The 9,234-nt window shown below is 31.5% G+C and overlaps 1 pseudogene; it reads right to left on the bottom strand.

Annotated features, from left to right (window-relative positions):
• Nucleotides 1-8,601: 8,601 nt before the first annotated feature.
• On the bottom strand, nucleotides 8,602-8,719 carry LOC145280437 (5S ribosomal RNA; annotated as a pseudogene).
• Nucleotides 8,720-9,234: the final 515 nt, after the last annotated feature.

Here is a 9,234-nt window from a genome sequence, read left to right as displayed (position 1 = left end):
AAACATCTTCAAAATCATATATATATATATATATATATATATATATATATATATATATATATATATATATATATATATATATAATATGCTAGCGTTTATTTATGTTGATACACAAAGAGAGGATATAGGGCATATTTATTCAAGTATGGTTTGATTTTTATTTTGTCTGAAGTATTTTTTTGTTTTTTGTGTTGTTCTTTGCCTTCCAAGTTAGGTTTGTCTGGGGCCGGCACAGTTCAATATCAAGCCATAAATCATTTGAGTTGAGAGAATGCAAGAATCAGTAAAGAGATTAAACAAGTATAGAGTTTTATCAGACCCAAAAACAAAATGGCCGATTGCCAAATTGTTTAACAATGAGCAAATGAGGAAACGGAAGACAGGTTGATTTGGAGGTCCATCGCGCTCCCGTACACCCTATACATTATAATGACGGAAGAAGGAGTTGCACAAGATTGTGATAGGGAACTGACAAACAAGAATGTTTTACTGTGTCCACTGGTAAAAATATCTATCACTTTTCAAGATCCAACCTATGATCTTCTGCCACTGAAACAACAATAAGATGAAGAGCAACCCTAACTCGACCTTTAGACCTTCTTGGAGTTCGAGAGAGACTAAGTCTACAACATAGTCTCCTATCACTATCAGTATAGTTAGAATTTTTTTTTTTTTGTTTATTTTTTGGATACTATAGTAATAAGTAATCGGAGTAACCTCCCTTATTTCTTGATTACTTTCCTTAGGAGAACTCTTTAGTAAAAGACAAAATTAAATCTAAATCTAAATAATACTATTGCAAAACAAGAATTAGAAGTGGATCAAGTAATTCTGGGGGAAATTCGGTCATTACTAACCAGCAGAGTGTTACCATTGTTGACCAAGGGAAGAGTCTATTAGGCGTGTGTATGCAGTGTAATTATGTGTGTAAGTGGGGATCGGGGATATGTATTGCATGGAGAGAAATGATATAGGTATGATATGAGAAATGTGTAATAGAAGTCTTAAAAACTGGCTTAGATCTGATGATCTCAGAAGAAGATTTAAATCTGGACAGTATAGAAAGATGCATACAGAAAAGGAGACTTTGATGGTATGGCCACGTTGAGACAATAAATGAGAGTTCTTTGGTTAGTGGATGTAGAACAGTTGAGATAGCAGGTTCAGTTCACAGAGGAAGAGCAAAATAAACGTAATGAAGCGATAAAAAGGAATCTGGAGGCTAAATAAAGACCTGGCCAGAGATAGGTTGCTTTAGAAGTCAAGTTGTGGAAGCCGCACAAATTATGCTATTATATAAATCGTATGTTAAACCGGTGATATAGAACAGGGATGTGCAACAATTTCTAACGTTGGACCACATTTGAACTTTGTAATAACTAGGGCTATGACAAGAGAATATTCTTGTTTTGACTCGAGTATATATCCGACGCAGTTAATCAATCGAGAACTACATTACTATCTAAAAACATATAAGATATAAGTTGATATATACCCGAGAGTCAAAATAATGAACAGAATAGTCTCTTTTCATAGCCCTAGTAATAACAATGCAGGTCAGTTACCGTAAGGAAATGAGCTTTAATGTAGACTTATGAAAACTATAGTTAAGGAGTTAATAGGGCTATGACAAGAGAATATTCTTTTCAGTGTTTTGACTCTCGTGTATATATCCGACACCATTAGATACACTTAATCAATAGAGAGCCACATCATTCTACCTAAAACATATAAGATAATAACTGATATATACTCGAGAGTCGAAATAATGAAAAGAATATTATCTTTTCATAGTCCTAGTAATTAAGCATATCCAGTAATATTGTGAATACATTTAAAAAATAAAAATATTATATTCAAACATTTTATTACATTTTTTATATGAAACTTGGTATTTTGAATTTGTACATAATTTGTCAATGTCTCCTCTGACAGATGTTGTGACCACTCTAAGTTGGGTTGATAAATTTCTATCTGTGCGCTGACTTCGGTAGTGATATTTTGTGAGCTTAATTTTTGAAAAGAATTATTAGCAACAATATGTGTCTCCAAAAAGTGAAATAATTTACAGTCAAAAAAAAAAAAATGAGATATTAAGAATTAGAAAAATAATATCTTTTATCAAAATCAAATGTTTTATTGTGTTTAAAAAAAAATGTTATACTGCCAAAAAAACAACAAACCAGCGATCTATATTGCTTTATTTATGCTTTTATTTAACATTTTTTTCTTGTTGATTAGAAAATTGAATTTTTTATTTAAAAAATGTTTTAACCTACTATTAACTTATTGCTAAACTCGTGTTTATATTTTAAGGTGATTTTAAGCCGAACAATTTAAAAAGAAACCAATAAGTTTTAAAATTTGTTTGTTGTTTACTTTTTAAAACTTAAATGTTTTTCATTTGTTTTAAAACGTTAAATTTTCATCCTTATGTATTTTAATACTCATAAGGTCGGTAATAATCAATGCAAATACACTGGTATAGTTAATAAAAGAATGTATTACCAAAAATATGTTGCAGAAGTACACGTCATGATTCTGAAGCTATAGCTATCACATAGTTTAGATGTAACTATATTGTCTTTGCGCAAGTCCATTATTCCTGAAATGATTCTGGTATGATAACTACCACTAATCGCTGCCTCCGACGTTTTAGATGTAACTGTATTTATTGTCTGGGTAGGGCCATAAATCTCTGAAATGGATATATAAGTTTACCTCGTAAGATATATTTTAAAGTTAAAATATTATAAGTAAAGTGGAACGAAAAAATTATTTCAAATATTTTAAAAAACTCCAACAAATATTATAAAAAAAAGAATTTTCTAATTTAAAGTATTAAACTAGTAGAACCTGTTATTTATAATAATAATAATATATTTAAACTAGTAGAATCGATTATTTATAATAGATTTGCATGTATGCAAATGCCGACCATGTGTGAAATGACGTCACGATATGGAAAAAGAAAAAGACTATAAAAATGAATGTGTGCACAGATAAAAGAGCACGTTCGAGAGCACGTCTGAAAGGGCAGAGATTTTAGAGAAGAAGCACGATCACATTTTATCCAGGAAAATAGCTGAAAATAAATGTTGTTGTTACAAAAAAAAAAAAAAAAGAAGTCGAGTTATTACTTGTTTTATGTTCCTTGCGACATACTCTACTACAATGTGTTGGGTCTATATGCGTAAATGTGTATAACGTTACACACACTAATTATTAAAAAAAACTCTATAAAACAAATTAATATACAATTCGTTCATATAAAACAAATTAGAGTTGTTTTGACAAAAATAATAACCTAAAAAAGATTAATATACCATCAAATCCAAAAACAAACCTGCCAAAATGGTTAGCATGAACTAACCTGAAACGGGCTGATATACTATTAAAAAGAATAACAGCCAAATACTATGAATTAATATTTAGAGATTTTTAAAACTTGAAGCATGAAATCAGTTACCATAATTATTCAATTTGACATTAAATAATAAAAAATGGGGTGATATGCTGTACATCAAGCACAATCGTCTCTTACTATATAAATGCCAATGTTTGTGTGTATTTTCTATAGAAAGGAACAGAAAAGAATTTTTTTAAAATTAAAAGTGTATTCAAATATGTAGCATTTCGCAGAGAAGACAATGGACGTGGTCCTGAATCTTTAAGTGCACCACTAGAGGTCTAACTTGGCAAAACTTCTCTTAAAACTTCCAATCTATTTTCTTTTAATGGAATTTAAATCATATATATATAGTGAGTTATAAAATATATATGGCGATTAAGCTATACTTAATATTCCGCGTTTCATCCACTCTAGGACTCTTCAGGCTTAAATAAGCCTAAAGAGTCCTAGAGTGGATGAAACCCGGAATATTCAGAGTAGCTTAATCGCCATATATATTTTATAACTTATTAACTAGTTTTACCTACGTATTGAGCACTTTTGAAGTAAATACTTATAGTTTATGCATAAATTTATACTTTCGTATATTAATTTTATGTGAGTAAATGAAGTAGTTATATATATATATATATATATATATATATATATATATATATATATATATATATAGCATTTTCTAGGGAAGACAATTAAAGTCGTCATAAATCCGTATGTGCTTCCATAGAGGGAACTATGGAGGCTGACCCTCTCTGAATTTCAAATATATATTCTATTTTGATGAAATTTAAATTGTATGTATAAAATTATCCAAGCAAGGTAATGAAAGTCGTCCCAAATCTCTACATTCCGAATCTTCGTGTTCCCTCAAGGAAATAAAGAAACAGATCTTCCTTAAAACTTCAAATCCTACGTATATCCGATTTTAATAAAAGTAAAACCATATATATATATATATATATATACGACACTAATTCAGAGCGTTTTCCAACATTTGAGCTTCTTCCGACTAAATTAGAGGTGACGCTGAAAGTAAAAATAGAAGAAAGTAATATTGTGTTATATGGATAGTGAAAAAAGGATATCGTATTCCTCGAAAATCCAGAGCAATGTCGGGTCTTCTTGCTAGTTTTGTGATAATTGTTTTGAATTGATAAACTTAAAAGGCAAACTTTTCCACGAGTTTCTTGTTTTTAAGATAGATAGATTAATGAAAGGTTGATTCGGAAATTGAAAATATCAAATATATATATAGATAAAAATAAAAATAAAAAATGTGGTTGTCTTTGCTGTCAGGGAAACTCCATCGTCACATAATCCGAATCAACCACCAAGGAATACCAATGACAGTGACAGTGATCTTCAGTCTCCTTCATGCTTCATTAAGGTGACCCATCAGTTGGTGACAACAACAGAGAGAACACATGATGGTGGTGGAGCAAGGGAGAGATAGTGAAAATTGTAGAGGGTTTATCATCATCATCATCATCATCATCATCATCATCATCATCATCATCATCATCATCATCATCATCATCCCTTGCGATCTCTAATGAACGTAGATAAAAGAAGGAAGTAAATGTCAGAAAGAAGCGGCAGTGTCATGGACAGCTTAGAGAGATGCCCAGCAATACCTAACTAGCCCTTGGGATCATTTCCTTTTCAAAATGGACACTTTTTTTTTTTTTTTTTTTTTTTTTTGGTGCTTCATCTCTTTTCATTTTCGAGCTGTCTCTACCTAAATAAGAAAAACAAAAATTCACAACAATCTCCTCCTCAATCCAATTGCCCGATACTATTTTAAATATAACAATAACCACTGAGCTCCTTACATTATTCTTGTGCTTCCTGAAGCAAGGCGAATCTGTACTTCCAAGCTTTAGTTTAAATATCTTGCGATCTCCTTCGCGTTATTCGCTTCCAACTCTGGCTGAAAATAACTCCAGGCCAAAAACCTCATAACACTTTTGTCATTTTTATCTATTCCTAAATGAGAAATATCAGGTTTTTATTGGGAAAAATCAGTGAAAATATAATGAAAAAACTGTCCCTTTTGATCGAGGGTGTTGGGAATATCTATAAAGATAGTTTTTATCTCAGGCAGATTGTTGGCCAACTGCCTGACTCGAGGCGATATTTTGTATTTTATCGATGCTATTTCAAGCCGCATCCAAAGAGAACCAAGAGGAAGAATGTGTAGTTGACACATCAGAAAGAAATATATATATACTAGTGACGCTCCCTGGAAAATCCCTGATTGCTTTCTTCATGGACATTATATTTTTGGAAACGTCCAAATACGATACATTAGATTTGTGCCTTTATACAAGGTGTCCGAAAAGTCACTGAAGGGTTTTGAACTTAAATAGATTCTTTATTTTTGATATCTTGCTGTAATTTTAATACAATCTAAGACATTAGGAAATTTAAACAAAAATGCAAAATTCAAACAATCTTTATGAAAAATAAAGTCTTTTAAATGTTGCCCATTTTCAGCTTCGCATATTTGTGCATCCTCCAAAACATTTATGACGGATTGCAGAGTCTCCGGATTGCGATGTAACTCCTTTATTTCATTCCTGATATTTTCCTTCAATTCTTGCAAGGTTTGGGGTTTGACATTTCGACGCCCGCCAGCTCGCGGAACAAAATAAAGGAGTTAAATTGCAATCCAGAGATTCTGCAATCTGTCATAAATTATATTTTAGAAAGAGCACAAATATGCGAAGCAGAAAATGGGCAACAATTAAAAGACATTATTTTTCGTAAAGATTGTTTGAATTTTGCATTGAACACATTGTATTTTAACTATTCCTTCAATTCTAACTTTAAAGTAAAATATTTACACAGATATTTAATGCAATACTAATAGGATTCCGAGGAAATTCTGGGTAAGGGGTGTTATTGTCGGCTATATTTATTTTAATTTAATTTCATCTAAAAGGATCAAAGAGGGATGAAAGCCTTTTGTGAACATTCTCCAATTTTATGATATCTTAAAAATAACTATTAGACATCAATTAATAAATATTTCCTATATTTTTTTCTTTACGAATAGTTTAAAGAGTTGTTAGGGTTGATATGGACACACCCTTCCATTCGAAAATATTTTCGATTTACATTAAATTTGACGTTAGATACCATTTATATAAGATTCCTTAAATTTATTCTTAAGATTCCTCAATATATCTTGATGTAAAAGTAGTGCAAAATTGTTTGCGGAATTTATTTTACTCGTCCTAGGACAGGTGTTCTCTGAGTATTTATGTATAACTGGAAAAAACCTGTGGAAATTCCACACTTGCTGTCTTCATCTATCTGCATAATCTAGTGTTAATATTTCGTTTGAAATAACCCATTTATGTGAAGTTCAATAATATTTTGGAAAATTGCTTATATATATATATATATATATATATATATATATATATACTAGCCTCGGTACCCAGCATTGCCCGGATGTTTTGAGGTGTGTGTTGAGCAAAAGAATAAAAAAGTGGTAGTAGGCAGGCAAGCTCGAACCGTAACCAGGAAGGAGGTAAAGAACAAAAAACGTGAAAAAAAGTGACATCTTTGCCGTTGCGTCCATTGCCAAACTGGAAGTGATGAAGGTTTAAATCAAGGCTAGTCAATCGAAAAGAGGGAATTACTTTCGAAAATATTTGGCGAAAAAAGCGACCTCTCCTTGTAGAAAAGTGGCCAGTTGAGGGTGAACGAATTAATGTTTTTAGCCAATTTTTTTATATTTGTCGTCCGAAGGGTCGAACTTCAAAACGATACCAATCTCGTTAAAATCCGTCGCCTTTGTCGAATATTTTTGGCAGACATACATACATACATTTAAACAGACAGGTAAGATTTATCTTATAAAAAACTGAAAACAAATTAGCGGTTGGACGTTCCGTCACATACTATATAAGATACACCAAATATCCTAATCTTTTACGAGTTTCCTAAAATTGGATCACATTTTGGATTTTTGGAAGCATTAAACACATCCATTTTCGTCTATGAAAATTAAATGGGAAATAACTTTCATAGGTTAAAGGAGAACTAATGCTCACAGCTTAAATAAATAACCTCACTTCTGTTTTTAAAGGCAAATATTGTCGGCTTATAATAACAATTGAATTAAATTAAATTAAATATAAATTCAATTAAATCAACTTTAAATAATATTTCTAAACAGAACAATTAAAACACTTTTATTACAACAAACAAACAATTCATAGCATAGAGCTAATTATTAAAATAGATTTTATTTAATGTAATATACAAATGAGGTTACTTCTTGGATGTAGATGTCCTTTTGAATAAATAGTATATCTAGAAATCATGCTGCGATAAAGGTGTATAAAAGTCCGTTGTCAGTATGAAAATTAATTTGTGAAACAGTGTCCATATTAATCAAATTTGTGAACAAACAAAGAAACATTAAAACAAATAATAAATAAAACAAATGCACAAAAAACATGTGAACAAACATTTTAAAACAATTCACATTCTATTTACCATTATTTAGAGCTTGGGTATATTTTCAGTAGCCTTGTAATTCTCATTTCTCTTATTTTGTATTTTAATCCTTAAATGCCACGAGCGATGTTTCTGGCAAAGGAGAAAGAATTGCTGTTTTCTGGGTAGGAATCTATCCAACTAACACTTATTTTGGGCTAGTTTTTGACCTTGAACGAGTATATTTTCTTTAACTCCTTGCATCAAGTGGCTTCATGGCGTGTCTGGAGCTATTTCTAAGTAAATAGTTTTTTTTTTCTGTTGCCATAAAAATAAGTGCCAGATAAATATTCTTTAAATAAAATTAATCTCAATTTAAAAAAATATTTTGCATTGCATTTTTGACAAACCCATTCCATTAAATAATGGTAGATAGGTGATAATGTACATACACTATGAAATTGCTTTAGCGTATTAGGGTTGGATTTTGACACATTTGAGAAATATAAATAAAATAATCCGATATTGTGTCTTGTGCATTGTTTTATCTATCTATCTCCATGCTTCCATTCAGTCTTGAAAGACAAAGGATAACCCCCGTAGGGGCACCTGCGCGTGTAATTGTCAGGCAAGGGTTGCGCAATCCACAACCACACCTCTCCTGAATCGGCACTGTTTGAATCCAGTGGCAAGGAGAAGAGACCAGGACGACTGGAAACAATGCCGAGATAAGCGGAGAGCACATACAACACCTGAAAGTCCCAAATGGTCACCCATTTTAGTACTGACCAGGTTCAATGTTGCTTAACTTCGGTGATCCAGTGGGAACCGGTGTGTCAACGTGATTATGCTGTATATATATATATATATCTATTATTACATAAAAGAAACGGTGTGTGTTTGTTCCTTATAGACTCCATAACAGTTGGGCTGATTTTTATGACATTTCACACAAATGTACTTTATGTATCTGACAGTGTTCTTAGATAGGTTTTATATCGGAATGTCTTCAATAAGTATTAATAATTGATAATCAAAAAAATCTGATGAAAGAAGGAACAGGCGACTTTGACCAAAGTTAACGCCTTATACAGCCTAACATCAAAAATGCATTTGAGAAGTTTTATCACTACACAAGCAGAAAGGCGGGGCATATAAAATCAACAGTAGCTTCTTTGATATGGCAGGGCGCGTTCGAAGTGAATGTTTCTGTTTAGAGCACAATTGCACAATAATACTTGACTTTTTCATTTTAAATGTAAATTCAAGTCATTGCAGAAGCAGAAAGGCTGAGCATATCAAATTAGCAGTAGGTTCTTTGATATGACAGGGGCGTGTTCGTAATGAATGTTTCTGTTAAGAGCAGAATTGAA

Source organism: Euprymna scolopes, chromosome 7 (genome assembly GCF_053919585.1).
Source record: "Euprymna scolopes isolate OS-2025 chromosome 7, ASM5391958v1, whole genome shotgun sequence".
Taxonomy (NCBI): Eukaryota; Metazoa; Mollusca; class Cephalopoda; order Sepiida; family Sepiolidae; genus Euprymna; species Euprymna scolopes.
This window is presented reverse-complemented; position numbering and strand designations above follow the sequence as displayed.